The sequence below is a fragment of the Centrocercus urophasianus genome, unplaced genomic scaffold (assembly GCF_019232065.1).
Source record: "Centrocercus urophasianus isolate 14NV4802_14NV808 unplaced genomic scaffold, USGS_Curo_1.0 seq_14, whole genome shotgun sequence".
Lineage (NCBI taxonomy): Eukaryota > Metazoa > Chordata > Aves > Galliformes > Phasianidae > Centrocercus > Centrocercus urophasianus.
Window position 1 is genome coordinate 15,895,891 of NW_024884586.1, and position 14,863 is coordinate 15,910,753.

At 34.5% G+C, this 14,863-nt stretch overlaps 1 protein-coding gene across 5 annotated transcripts in view; it reads left to right on the forward strand.

Moving 5' to 3' along the window:
• Positions 1-82: 82 nt before the first annotated feature.
• C1QTNF4 (C1q and TNF related 4) overlaps positions 83-14,863 on the forward strand; it is a 126,623-nt gene continuing 111,842 nt past the window's right edge. For 3 of the 5 annotated variants that reach the window (XM_042813867.1, XM_042813868.1, XM_042813880.1), the window contains exon 1: positions 83-8,389. The gene's annotated coding sequence lies outside the window, so the exon portion shown is untranslated. The remainder of the gene's footprint in view (positions 8,390-14,863) is intronic. The other 2 variants (XM_042813872.1, XM_042813876.1) reach the window with 2 other exon arrangements.

The following is a 14,863-nucleotide window of genomic DNA, read 5'->3' on the forward strand; positions in this document are numbered from 1 at the left end:
CCACCCCCACCCCCCCCTCCCCCATCTGTCTCCCTCCCCCCCCCCCCCCCCCCCCCCCCCCCCCCCCCCCCCAACGATAGGTAGTTGTTTGCAGTTCTGGCATTGTATCTAGTTGATTTGAAGCAAAAATACTCCAAGTCTCCTATTTTTAGATTCCTTCAATGCACATGTAATTTCAGAAGGAGTATATGCTGTTTTCACTGCATTAGTACTCAAAAAAGTAAAAAAGTCGAAAAATATGACAGTTTACCCAGAAAATAGTAGGTTCCAGTAAGATATACACAAGGGTACATTTTTATGCATGGTATTAAGTTGTTAGTAATTCTTAGTGTTTTGAGATCTGCTGCTAGTCTATACAGAAAAGAGAATTTAATAATTTTACAGATTTGCAGATTTGAGGATTATATATGCGTGTGTATATATAAATGTACAAGATATTGAGAGTATTTCCAATTGAGAATGATTTTGTACAGGTTCTAGTGCTGTCAAAGGTGGAATACTGGAAGTAAAGAAAATCTTTACTTTTCAGACACTGAGAAAATGCCACATGGGTAAATGTGGCTTTTAAAAGCTAAAAGTTAAAAAGATATTTAATTGTATTTATGAAGAGATCAAGGACAGTTTTGACCCAAGGACAAACAGATGCACTTGATCATGAATAATTTCTACTGTAAAGTAGAAGGAAATCCCTGGAGCTGTGAAGTTTAGCAATAGTTTTCTAATTGAAATAGTGATGAATTAGGTGGAATATGGTTGGTATATGATGGAATTAACTGATTAGTTCTCTGTGGCATTATTTGCAGGGCAGATCCTGTAGATCCCTTGCAGTTATGTGTTCCTCAAGTGAAAAGCTATTGTCTCTTGAAAAAGAACAACAAAATCGAAACTGCTGTGGAGAAAAAAGATAAGTTACCTGCTACTAGTATTAAATAGAGATCTCTGTAAAAAATTAAATAGATACCAGATATTTTTAATGAGTAATTGAAGAGTAAAGTCAAATGAATAAAAGAGCGGGCAAGAAATGCTGAAGTTGATGAATATTTTTGACTAAAGCTGACTCAAGTTAACTAGCATTTCTGTATTTTTTAGAAGAACTGAGGAAGCTGTTTAATGTTAGATTTTTATCTAAGTGGTTTTGACAAATTTTTCACCAGTGTAAACCAAACTTGTGATATTTTGGAGGCATGAAGGAAAGCTAATACACAAATTTTCATTAAATTTCTATAGTCCATGTAAAGCTATTAGTGCTATTATTGTTTTTCAACTTGAAAATATTAAAAGTCAAAAATATTTCTTCCTCAATTTTAACCATTAATTTAATAATTAAATAAATGCATTTTGTTTTGGGGAAATGTAATTTTTAACAATTTCCACACAAGTATTTCATTATCTGTTTGATATTTTAAATTTTGAAAATGTTTTACTTTTGAGGCTCTTTATTTACACCTTCAGACATCATAGTTCCAAGCTCATTTTTTGAGTGACACGGAAATAGTATAAATGAATTAACATATGAGAAAATCCTCTGTAGTGAGGTAAGTTGATAGAAAATATCACTAAAAAGGAGAAATAACAGAATATCTAAGATGAACACAAAGGCAGGAATGTATCTTCTGATGTAGTAACCATAGAACTGAAAACACTGATGCTGTTGAGTAAATATCCTTATAATTTGGCTATTGCTTAACTAACTGTAAAGCTGACAAAATATTGGCAAGGTGCTTGTGTGTTCTTACATATTGCAAGTACCTAATAAATAATTCTTACTGTCTTTGATGGAAATGATGGTTAAATCGTATGAAATTATAGAATTATTGTTAATGATTAAGACATATTTTAATGTAAATGCTCTGATCTTACTCCATTGGATCATATGACTCTCTATTGCTTACAGCGCAGTGCTTCTTAGAGGAAGCATCATAGCATAGGCTGTTTGCTGGATGTATCTGTCTCTAGAGATGTTTTCCTAAAGACTACGAGTCGGTTATGTCTTAAGAGTCCTGGGACTTTGGGATGTTAAAAGTGATTCTCAGTTACAGGGAAATCAAGATAGTATGGACAAGAGGGATCTATGATTAAATGAAGATGAGACCTCCAAATTTTCATTGTAGCTAACCAAAAAATGAAATAACAGGAATAAAAAATTGTCTTACGTACCTGAAAGAATGCTGAGTTTTTGGAAGTTTTAAACTCATTAAGGTACTATCCAGAATGCTTGCAAGCAGGCATTTACACACATTGTTTGTTTCACTCTGTAGCTCTGCAACGATTTTTTCCCCATACCAAGCTACCAAGTCCTTATATTCTCTCAAGCAAGATAATATTTAATTAAATTTTTTCTCTTTAAGAAGCATTTGTGCATGTGTGAGTGTGTGTTGTACTCATAAAGAAAAAACAAGAAACAATGCTGTTTCCTTCGTTAATTTATAATTGTTACATTCTTTGTAATAACTTATTTTCTAGGTAAATGTATTCTCTGTATAAAAAACATCCTAATTCTCACTAGCTGGGCTAAGAAATATACTCTGCTATTCACTTGACTAGTCTTCACTGACCGTGGTGCACCTTGTAACCTGGGATCGTAGTCAGTTCACAGCTGCAATTACACCAACCTGAGTTCTATTCTTTTTTTTCACCTCAGCCTGCAGTCACTGCATGGAATTCCCAAATGTCCTGTACCAAACATGCAGAGTATTATGGATTTATTCATGAAGGATGATGTTTTATTTCAAAATTTTAAAGTATTTTTCTTCAGAGAAATGTTTTGTCTACCCCTTCTACCACTAGACTTCAAAGAAACTTGTGATTATCAGAAAGATTTATCATCTTTACTGATTTTTCAGAAAAGAGAACTGATCATACTTCTTTTATGGAGAGATATTTGTAGTCTGAAAGCTTCCACCAAAACTGAAACATGTTTGTTTTCACAGTAGGTTTTTGTTTCTTTAGTTTGCAGATAAAAGATGTATCACCTTCTGAGGTAAAATCATAATAATATATAAAACAGAAAATTTTCATTACAAATTCTCCTTGCTAAAGGGAGGATGATTTTCCTTCATGCCAGTGGAGTAGCACCTACGATTTAGATCTTTTTCAAAACAGTGAATTGAACTTTTGTTTTTTCAGTTCATAGGATTCTTTGAAATGTAATCTCCTAAATGTTTGAAGAATCCAGGTGAAAAGCCTTTGCGTAGATTGTGAGGTGGGAGTAAGTCTAATGCAACTAGGTATTTTACACTTCTAAGTTGCTGGATCAATTTTATAAAGCCACAGGATACAAATAAATCTTTCAGAGATTAACGATCTCTGCCAGCAGATTCTTGCCATAAATACTTAATTTGCAGTCCCTTTTTTTGATTTTGCCAAGTACAAGTCTTAGTCTTGTTTATAAACATCTTGCGGGTTACGTTCTGGTCATTGGCTGTTACTGTATTACTTATTTGTTGTTTTGTTGATGAATGCTAGCTGGAACGCTCTTAAAGGACTTAAGTTTTATTTGGTTTACATATTCTGTTGAATTAAAATTACATTTAAAACTCACTAAAATTCAATTTGCTTAAGCCACCACTAGAATTATTTTCAAAGGCTGCAGACTTATGTCAAGGGCTACATTATGTAGTGCAGGTGTTTATGGAGCAAGACCGAAGCACAAAAAAAAATCATGTTTAAATGTTAACCACAAACAAGCTGGGCTAGACTTCTTAGTATTCTTAGTTCATTTCTAAAGGTATGAAATATGACATTACAAGAGACGAGTAAGAGGGTAGTATAAAATTACCAAGCCTGCAAAGAGCTGGTAGTGTCTGCACTCATTACTGGTTGCATTCATTGTTTACAAGATTATTTCAGAATCAAAGTACATGAGGCAGAGATCTTTCAGCAGCACAAGAGGAAAAATCCCTGGCACGATGTGGTTGCAATGAAAAGGTCTTTACTATTGTTGGTACTTTGTACAAGTGCCTAATGCTACGGATGGTGTTTGCTGTTCAGTGGAACCTTTTTTTTTTTCATATTTCCTTTGATGTAACTTACTTGCTGACAGAATCCTGTTGCCGCTTCAGTTGAAACAAGTTTGGATTATTCAAAGTATTTGCACCAAAATATCTTTTACAGTTTCTTAAAATTGTCTCCATGCTCTTAGGCTGACTCCCAAGGAGAGACTAGAGGGAAGGATCTATTTCTGCTGGCCCAGACAGTTCTATGTTATATAATTGCTGACACATACAAGTTTTATTTTCAAGTTTGTATTTCACATTTTTAATAGATGAAAAAAATATATTTTTAATATTAGTTTATTTATGAAGTGTTTTATTGGCCATGGTGAGATAAAGTCCCAACTATCCTACGTTTTGTTGAATAAATCTATCAACCCATTCACTCTAATTATCATAGACATCTGCCAATCTCAGCATTCTAATAGAACCTTCTAGGTTGTTATTTCTTGAAGGCTATGACATCTTTATGCTTTTCCATTAACCCTGCTGACTACTTGCATCTGTGGCTGATCTGTATAGTTCTGTATGAACCTCTATCAGAACTTTTTGCTTAGTGTATTTTGATTCTTTTGCTAATGCTTGGTGATTGCTACTTGACCAGAAAAGCAAGGGGACAGCAAGTGTGAAAATTTAGTTTTTTATCTCTTCCATTTTTCGTTTTAGTGGTTTTATTTATTTGCAAAATGCATTTGAATCAGAAGAGAATACTTGCTATTTGTACCATGGCAAATTTCTTGACCGGATGAAAGATGTCTTTGCATAGCATTCCTGATCCATTTATTTTTTTATTTGTCTAGCACTCTAATACAGCAACACTTGCAGTGTAGACAAGTGATAAGGGAGATAATCTGAATGCAGTCTTTTACAGAACTGAAAGAATCAGGTTATTTTCTTCAGTCTTAAAATCCCTTATTTTAGCTTTGTCTTAGGCTTCTTGCTTTTCCTTTGTCATTCTGCTGTAATAGAGCTGCACAGTTCTCAAATACTTGACTGGAAGTAGAACCACAAGAATACTGGATACTTCTCTGCAAGAACGCATTGAATGTGGAAACTACTGTCCATTTCAGCTGTCTACAAAAGATCTGTCTCTGAAAGAAGCCAAGTGTGTTTGCTGAAGTCTTTCCCAACTTGCAGCCTGGAGGTGTGGAAGGTGACCAAAAACCAGGACTTAATTCTTCACAAATGGAAGGAATCTGACATCTGTTACGTCTAGCCAAGATGCTGGAAAGAAACTGACGAGTTGTCTCACTGCTTCAACTTAGTGTTGGAGGATGATGTGATGAATTTATAATTTTAAATCTGTGGTCTCTTTGTAACATCTATAAAACTTGATTTGATTTCACTGAAGAATAAAATTATTATACTGAAGGAATAAATTCAGATTTATGGGCTTATGCTGCCAAACAGTATTTCTTCCTGCCTTGGATGGAGTTCATTGTGCATTAACATTTCTGAAAACGATTTCTGTGACTATATTTCAGTTATTCAGTGAGTTGACCATTTTCAATGTGAGCTTAACTAGATATTGTGCAAAGACTAGAATTAACGAATGTTTACATAATAGTTTAAGGATTGATGGACATGTAATTTTTTTTCTTTTGTACTTGTATTTTTTCTTTTGAATTTGATTTCGTAGTGTTTGCTTTTATTTGCTGTTATTTCTGTTACATTAATATTTTGTTTAGGTGTTTATATTGATTACTGTCATGTGTATGAAAAGAAATTCTTAAACCAAACCAAACTGCTAGCCTAAACATCAGACATCAGATTCAGGATGTATTCTTAGTACCTTCCGACATGCTGGTGACATTTATTATTGTTAGTATATTTGTATGTTTGATTCTGAAACAACACAGTGGTTTAAGAAATTATCTGTATGCTTTGTTTGCTTTTATTCCAGCTTTTGTATCTTAGCAACTGACCAAGCATATGCTAAATGTATTTCAGCATGAACTGAATTAGGTTCATTTATGCCACTGCTGATTGGGTTAGTGAGAGTTTTGGACGTAAACATGAAGGTATAACCTTCATTTTTGTGTTTATAAAATTGTGTGGTAGGAGAGTCAGTGCAAGAACAAATGTGATAATAGGCTTTTGTCACCCTTTGTTGGACTGGCTAGAACTTACTCCTCCCTCTTTTTAGTCTCAAGATGTTTTGCAGTAATGCTCTGTGGAGGCCTTTGCAGACATATATATCTAATAGGAAGGGATGAAATCTGTTGAAGAGTCTAGAAATCTCAGAAGATGAAGAAGATGTGTCCAAAGTAATGGTTGGCTTGACGTGAGATTGCTGGAGGTCTTGGTCTTTCCGGACTGCCCTGTCAGAACTAATTTAAGACATTATTCAATCATGCTGGATAGATATTTGTTCCAGAACATGCTGTTCCTTTCTGATTAGGTGCATCTTTAAATGTAGGTGCTCTGCTCTTCTATACAGTGAACAAGTCTAGCTTTTTACTGCAGTGTTTACTTCATGTTGATCTCGCTTGAAAGTCTCCCTGGAAGCTCTGAGAAAGAAAGACATACATTGGGTTAAGAAAAAAAGAAAAGGAAAAAAAAAAGTCTTTTGCTATTTATGTCTCATGTTTTATTTCTGAGATACTTGCAGTTTGTCATCTTAGAAAATCGCAACGTAGCTTTTCCTTTCTGTGGCAAGTAGTAAGATCTGTAGCCAACGATTTGGAGTTACTGCTGTCTGAGAGGACAGTGACCCTTTGACAGTGGATGTACAGTAGCCTCAAAAAGCAGTGTGAGCTAATTCTATGTTATATACTTCTTACCAGTATTACCACTGTTTTGCCTTATAATTTTTAATCCAACTTTGCTTTATAGTTTATCTTGCAGTTGCAGAAGGATGTGACAATACTGTTGCGTGTGCTCAAAAGGCAGTTGTAAATGAATTTTCTAAGTATGCCGCTGGTAGAAGGCACAACAATGGTCATTAATCTCTTCACTTACGCAATTTCTTCCCCAAAACTTCTGTATCAGTGCCAACTTAGTTTCTTTTTTTCCAATTGATTTCCTCCATCTCTGTGTCTTGTACATGGAATGCTCTGCTACTCCATTCATTCAGATCTCTCTGAAAAAGAAAATATTTTTGTATGTACAAAGAATGAACAGAACTAAATGCAATTATATTATCAACAGATTTGCTTTTTCATCAAATTCTATCTTTTATATATCCTTTTCTTTTTATAACTTCTTTTTTGACTGAAGACAAAGTATCAATTACACACTCTAACCTTTTCCACTTGTACATAGTAAAATTCCAGACCATGATCAATAAAAGCTCAGTTTGAATAGTGGGAAGAAGTCTACAAAGAAAATTTAACTGTGTAAAAGTGTATGTTTTTAACTTTTAAATTCCTGCTCATTGTGGCTGTAGTTTTCTTTCTAAGCTTTGGCCTCCTCCCAGTATTTACTGTGTGTGTACTTGCAATCTCTTAGAGCCTTTTGTCCTTTAGAAGGCAGTATTCTTCATTTTTACACTGTTTCACAAAATTTCTAAAATAAGTTGAACTTTGCAATGTGTTTCATGCCTTGTGTTGCCTTTCTTAATCTCTTTTTGTCTGTATGATTTTAAGACTGAAAGATAGAATACTTATTTGGAAGTTTTCACATCAGACGTCCTGACAGACTTGTGCATGTGCTCTGTTTCCTTCTTAAAAGTTTTCTGTTAACTCGGAAATGAAGACCCTAAAAACCACACAAAATATACACAGCAGTTGTCATAATGGCCATTATCTTTAGTTAGTTTTGAATTAAGCTATTCAGAATTTGCTTATTTTGAGAGACTGTCGAGCTCTATAATTTGCACCAAAAATGTTCAAACTTACATATCCCAGATACGCAGCATAGTGCAGTGTTATGAACTGTCAAAAATACCAGTGCTGAATATAGTCACAGCACAACTATTTTAACCAGTTTCACTCATTGATGCACACAAGAAGGTAATGTAGACTTCTGCAAAGACATTTTACAAAGCATTTTGAATGACTTTTTCTGGGTATGTTTTCTAGCTTGGACTTATTTCTTACCACAGTCATTTATTGATTGAGGGAAAATGACAGTTGAATAAGTATAAACACTTGAAGAAAAAGTTAATTTAAAGAAGAAAAAGTCTATCTAAAAGCTTCCCTTTGTAACCAGTATGTTCCCATTGATATTCTGCTTTCATCCAACTTTTCCCTTAGCTTCAAATTTGCTTATACCTCTGGAAATCTATAATAGAGAAGAAGTAAGAGTGTTATGTTTCCTTTATACCATGTGTAAATGGTAGTTCTGGATTTATGAACTGAGGGGTCTCAATTCTCTGACTTCAGGTACAGGAATGCATGCCCAGCTCCACTGGATTGTACAGAAGCAGTACACCTGGAAAACAAGCTTCCATAAAGGTATGTGCTTATTTTAATTATTAAGGTTTTAATATCAAGAGGGTGGTGTATCTGCTCTTTTCTCAGTGGCTGTCTTTCATGTATATTCTGCTCTTAAATGTGTTATCAGTGTCATGGATGTTTTAGTTATCTTCCATGCTTTTCGACTGAGTCAGCTCTTACAGCTGTTGTCTCTGAGGATTTAGGGCATGCAGACAAAACTAGTCAGTTCTTTCCTTTCCAATATAGGCTAAGAGATGGAATAACTAGTAGTGCTTTTCTTCAAATATATAGTTGCCAAATTAATAATTATATCTTTTTCAGCCATTGCTGACTTTAGCAGGATTTGTCCATGTATGCTAGTTCCAGAATATGTGTAAACATCTTACTGTCTATTTTGTTTTTAAGCCTTTTATTTTGAGGAACATTGTTAGAGGATACTGACATGGCTTTTACGGGAAACCTCAAGTCTTATATCTTAGGATTTTTTTCCCTTACTATCCAAGTCCAAGTATTCACAAACAAGGGTGATCACACTAAATGTCAATATGGCAGCGTAAATGATGGGTGCTTATTAGTCCTGATCCTTTTGTTTCTAAGGTCACTATAGCTTTATGTTTTGGTCTTGTAAACTCTCGAACCCTGCTCAATTATTTGCTTGAAAAGAAAATATATTTTTTCCTTTTTATTTAAGTAAAAATAATGCTAACACTAAGTGCCAAGGACACCTGAACTACAGGTCCCAAAATTTTGGATTGGATAAACGATTTAGATTCAGTCATTGCTTAGACTAATTACACTGATTTTAGCACTATTGCAGAATCTAGACGAGGTCAGTATCAGCTAAATGCTAGCTGTAGCTATTACTGCAACACAGTCTTATCGCTGAATGAAGTCACAGAATTTGCTCTCTGTCTCAGCAGGATAAACAATGCATATTATTGAGGCTTAATCCATTATCTCTAAGAATTCAACCACCTGGATGTGAAAATGAATTCAATCTCTATGCAGGTCTGTGGGAGATGTGCTGAATACAATTTGGCTGGCAATTTGCTTTGTTGTACAATTAAAATCTCAAACACAGCACAGATCCACATATTCTTGTAGTTTGAGAGGAGATACACGAAACTTGTTTTTCATATGGTTAGATGAGTAGGTTATGCATGCAGTGCTAGAATTAATCTCATGATGGAAGACTGGGCTTAGATTATATGGTGTCTTCACTTCGTAGCTGAATTATAGAACTGTGCTTAACTGCAGGCCTGGGTTTTGAATTTATTATTAGGTCTACAGTAAAAACCAAGTATTAGGCAGAGACTCGCTGAAGCGAAAATAGGGGTCAGTCACTTAACCATCCCAACCTTTAAGCAGTACGCATACTGTTGTTGTGACTGAGTGTAAATGTGACTGAAGTAACCTCTTAATTCATAACAAATAAAACTGACTTAAATATATTGTGACTTACAGGGGTTATATGTATTTCACACCATGTAAACTGAGCTGTTTCTGTCAGTAAATTGGATACAAACCATCTATTACAGCATGTTAATTTCTTTAAGTTTATCACAGTCTGTTTTGTACTCAGATTGATTCACTACTTTTCCAGCATTATTTACTCAACTGTATTATCATTTGTGCATACTGTGGGTTTTTATTACTCTAATTTCAGGATCCATATTGATCTGTAGAAATTGATACTGGGAAATTAGCCTAATCTGATCATATGTTGAATGAATAGAGGCTAATATTTATTGATGTAACTGATAATAAAAGCATGCTATCAGGTGGTGATCTCTATCTTTGCCATAACTTCATTTAGGTTAGAGTAGTGGCAGAACCCTCTCAGCTTCTGGCCAGGCAGTACATAATACAAGCCATAAAATATGGGAAACGTTAGAAACCTGTGTTTAAGTTCATATAATGTCACCATTTATTGATGTTAGTAGTTATAAAAGTTTTAATTAACAAAAATATTAATATACTGTAAGTTTCATTATGTACATTGGATCTATTTTCAATTGAAATAATTGGCTCTTTCTTTTAAAAGTAAGGTAGCATTTCAAAATTAGAATGGAGGCTTGGAAGTCTGGGCTGAATTGCACATCTCAAATAATTGTCAAGAGAAAGTAGAAAGCATTTAGAATACTGAAATGTGAAGATAGGATGACAGTGCACTTTCTTTTAGATCAAAAAACTTGCCATTGGGCCTTGATACTTATTTTGAAATGGCTTCACATGGCTCATCTCATTTAGTTTGAAAGGCAGTTTACATATTAGCTTCCAAGAAGCGTTAGCTTTTTCTTGCATTATCACATTCTTCCTTGTTAATAGAATCACAAATACTTATTCCCATTTCAACACATTTTAAACCCCCAGTTGGAGAATGATTCCCCACCGCTTCACAGCTCAGAGAAACAGGTGTTTGACTAATGTTCAGTGAAGATGAAAACACTTCCTGACAGATGTTCAGAGAAAAAAGAAAACATAATCATTATTGCTGGGTAATTGTAAATTGTGTTTTGCTTTAATTGTGCCTTAGTCCATAAGTGCCATAAGATGGTAAAGCCATGAGAAAAGTCCTCATCATCATGTACGTCTGTATCTCAGTGGTCCACTGTCTAAACTTCAGTGCAGTATGGTCAGGCATACTTTGGATAATTTTAATACACAATTTGGTATGACAGCAGCAATCTAAACACAGTAAAGTGAAAGTCATTGTAGTATAACTAACCCTACATTCTTTTTAACCCTGGACTGAGCATATCTGTCCAAGAATGAAGTCATAATTGTAATGCACTTGAAAAAATTATTCTTAAGCTGGCTTAAGCTCCTAGTGGCTATCAGACCTAATGAAAACTGTTTGAAAACTCATTAATGATACCTGTCATCTAGAAAGGGGAGTCCTATTTAAGTTGGTTCCGAATTTTATCCTTTGCTGCTGGCAAGCTATTGTATTCTGAAAGTGATAGGTTAATTAATGTATTGTAACCATAAGGGAGGTTTTTATTTGCTTCTTGTCTCCTGGAAAGAAGAACAGCAGATGAACTTGGCATACAACATTGTGTCCTGTGAGGAAATTCTAAGTGAATGCTATGTTCCAAAAGTGGAAAGTTACCCATCTGCTTATTTGTGACAGTTTTCTCTCCATCAAAAAAGTTTTAAGGGAGGCATTAAGATTTTTTAATTTATACTTTATTTTAGATTGAGTGGAATCTTTTTTCCTGTTCTGTTTGTATTCCATTCTCTTCTGATTCTTCAAAGAATAATACATTATAGAATTAAATGGTTTCTTTTTATTTTCTGCCTTTCCAAACTGTGACACATTTTTGACCTGTTATGCCTTGATTGTGGATCCCTTGTAAAATAACAATTTTTAGTCTGCTTCACTTTACCTCGTTCTGATTGTTTGCATGCTCGCTTTTGAAGAACATTAATACATTGATTTTGATTATTTTGAGAACATAAAACCAATTTCTGTGGCAAGAATCTCTCCCCTCCCCCCCCCCTCCCCCATGAGGCAAATGCTCTTTTTCTCTTTGTCAGTACAGAAAAGATCTCATTTCTGACCCATTCTTTATTTTTTTCCTTGTAAATACTTGTCTTATTTTCATTTAGGCTGTGTTTTCTTAAACTGATTTATCTTTTTGGCCCCTGACACCGGTGAGAAAATCTGAAGCAAGGAGGACTTATCCTGCATTGGGGAGAGTTAGGCTAGGAAAAATTTGAATGAACTGGGCATACAAGAGTCCTGATGTGGACCTGAATCAGCAAGTGCTGATGAAGTTCACGGATGTCCTTGTAAGATCACTCAAATTTTTTTTTTTTTTTTTTTTTTTGAAGGTCATTGTGTTTAGGGATGATCACTAAGGGATAGAAAAAAAAACAAATATCACTCTTACCATCAAGAAGGGCAAAAAAGAGGAGCTACAAATTGGTCAGCCTCACCTCAGTTCCTGGGAAGTCATTGAGCAAATAATCAGGGAAACTGTTTCTAAACAATTTAAAGACAGAAGATGACTGATGGTAGTTGGTGTGGATTCATGAAAGGAGTAAACATGATGCTTGACTACCTGGTAGCCTTACTGAAAGGCTATGAAAGGATGATCAGCAAGGTAGATGATGAGAGAACAGTGGATGTTATTTTTCTTGATTTTAGTAAGATTTTTTTATGTAGTCTCCAAGTTTCATCATCTAGAATAACTTAAATGCTGACTAGAAAAGTGAACTGTAGATTGAAAACTAGCTGAACTGCTGACCTTAGCTGTTTTTGTCAACAGCGTGGAGTCCAGCTGGAAACCACATACCAAGGGTCAATACCAGGATCAATACTGTCTAATATTTTCATTGATGGCTTAGGTTATAAAATGAGAGCAGACCTATTGCAAGTTTGCAAATAATACAAGATTGAGAAGGAGAGTTTATACAACAGATAGTTGTGCTGCTATTCAGAGGGACTTGAAATTAGTGGAGAAATGGGACTGTCTACTACTCTAAATATTGTGGCCCTTCTCATATTTAGTAGTACAAATGCAGAATTCCAGATTTTTCCAATGTGTCCTTGTTTAGTTGGGTCCAATGATTCCTTTGTTCTGGAGGTATGAATATCTTCTTTCTGTCTAATGTATTAAGTTTCAATTAAAGGGATTTGATAGTGAAAATGGTATCCTGAATTCAACAGTGCAACACTTTTTTTTTTTTTTTTCTAAATGTTGTTTGAAATCTATGTGCTAAGTCTGTTGATATTAATGGCACTGAAAACAGCATAATTTGAAAAGGACTTTTAAATGTTCCTACATTGCTTACAGGGTAATTTGCTTTTTCTCTTGAAGTTGAATTTACTCTGTGAAACTGACTGGAAATAGTATATATATATTTTTTAATGTTATTACTTCAATAATTGAGACTGGTATTGATTATACTAATTATACACTGGAAATTGTATGAAATGTTTATTTGTATATAGCGACTTTTCATAAATAAAACTACAGACAAAGAATAGAAAGCAATCTATTCAAAACTTTTAAATATGAAGATAAAAAGTGGATGCTTTTTTTTTTTTTTTTAAGTAAAAAGATTTTCTTCTTTAACCAATATATTGAAACTTGCCTTTGCAAGCAAAAGAGAGATCTTAATGATCCTGAAGGTCTTCAAAATCATGCTGGGAAAGTTGCTGAGTAATCAGGACAGTTGTTTAGAACAATGTTAGCAGCTTGTTCCTGCTCTGTAAGCAAAGCAGCATCTTACAAACTCTTGTTTCAAGAAAGATCAGGTACCTTGCTGTTAAAGCTCTTTTTGATGACAACCAACCTACAAGAAGTTGTCACTGATGAAAACTTGTATAATACAATCCCTGGTATAGCACTGAAATATATTCAGATAATGAAAATTAACCTCTACCAGTGGTCCTGGAAAGATAGCATGAAATTGAGTAAACTGTACAAAGACAAATGGGTTAGATAGTTTGTCTGTCTTGATCACACGTGAATTATAGCTAGTTCTACTTTAGTTTGTTTCTGACTTAAGCTGAGGAATGCAGTTAATCAGTTTGCTTACTCAGTGGATCTGCAGTGTTTTTTGTACTTACTGATACTCCTGACCACAACTTTATTGCCCTACATTTCTCTGTGTACTAAACTTAATATATCTGAGAGAAGTGATTTAAGCAATTCTGACATTTCACATAGCTTACTGTTGCTTCTCTGAGACAGAAATCCTTAGCTCTTAAATCATTATCTAAAGTTTGAGCCCCTGCATAGGCTCATGGAGCTGCGTCTTTCATTCTCATTCACAAATTTTGCTTCTTCAACGATTTTAACACATGCACTCATCAAAGCACTTCCTTTGTCCTTTCTGCTAAAACTTCAACTGATCACACACACACAAAAAAGAGATCTATAGCATGCATTTTTGGGCTTACATCATTTTTATTTACACATAAGACTTGGGGTTTGACTTGAAAAGCTTCTTCAGATACGCTCGATTTTCCTCTAATAGGAGGCGGAACAATTGGCAGAAAGTTTAGAATATGCAGAATGATTTTTTTTCAGTGGATAACTATAAAGTAATGTTAATAAAAGGTGGTAATTGTGTTTGTGAGTTTTTTGAGGATATAGAATAGGCTTTGTATGATATCCATGTGCATTTCTGGACATCATAGAGTACAGGCTTTTTCTTTACTTACATTGTAAGAATGCCTAGATGCCTGCTATCAGTTCTCATTTTGAGAACTGTATATGTACACACAAGAAATATATCAATGCTAGGAATAGCGTTTAGCTCATAAACCTCAAGTAGACCCCATTTTCTAGGCAAAAAGTAACAATTTCTGAATAGAGGAAATATAGTTGGACAGTTAATATGACAAAAAGCACATTTATTACAAAAGGTGCATAAATAATTACCAGATCTAAAACTTCAGTTCTATCTATTTGTGCTGGGAAAAATTATTTATTCTGAGGAGGCCTCTGAAAGACTTTGACTAGGGAAGAATAGATC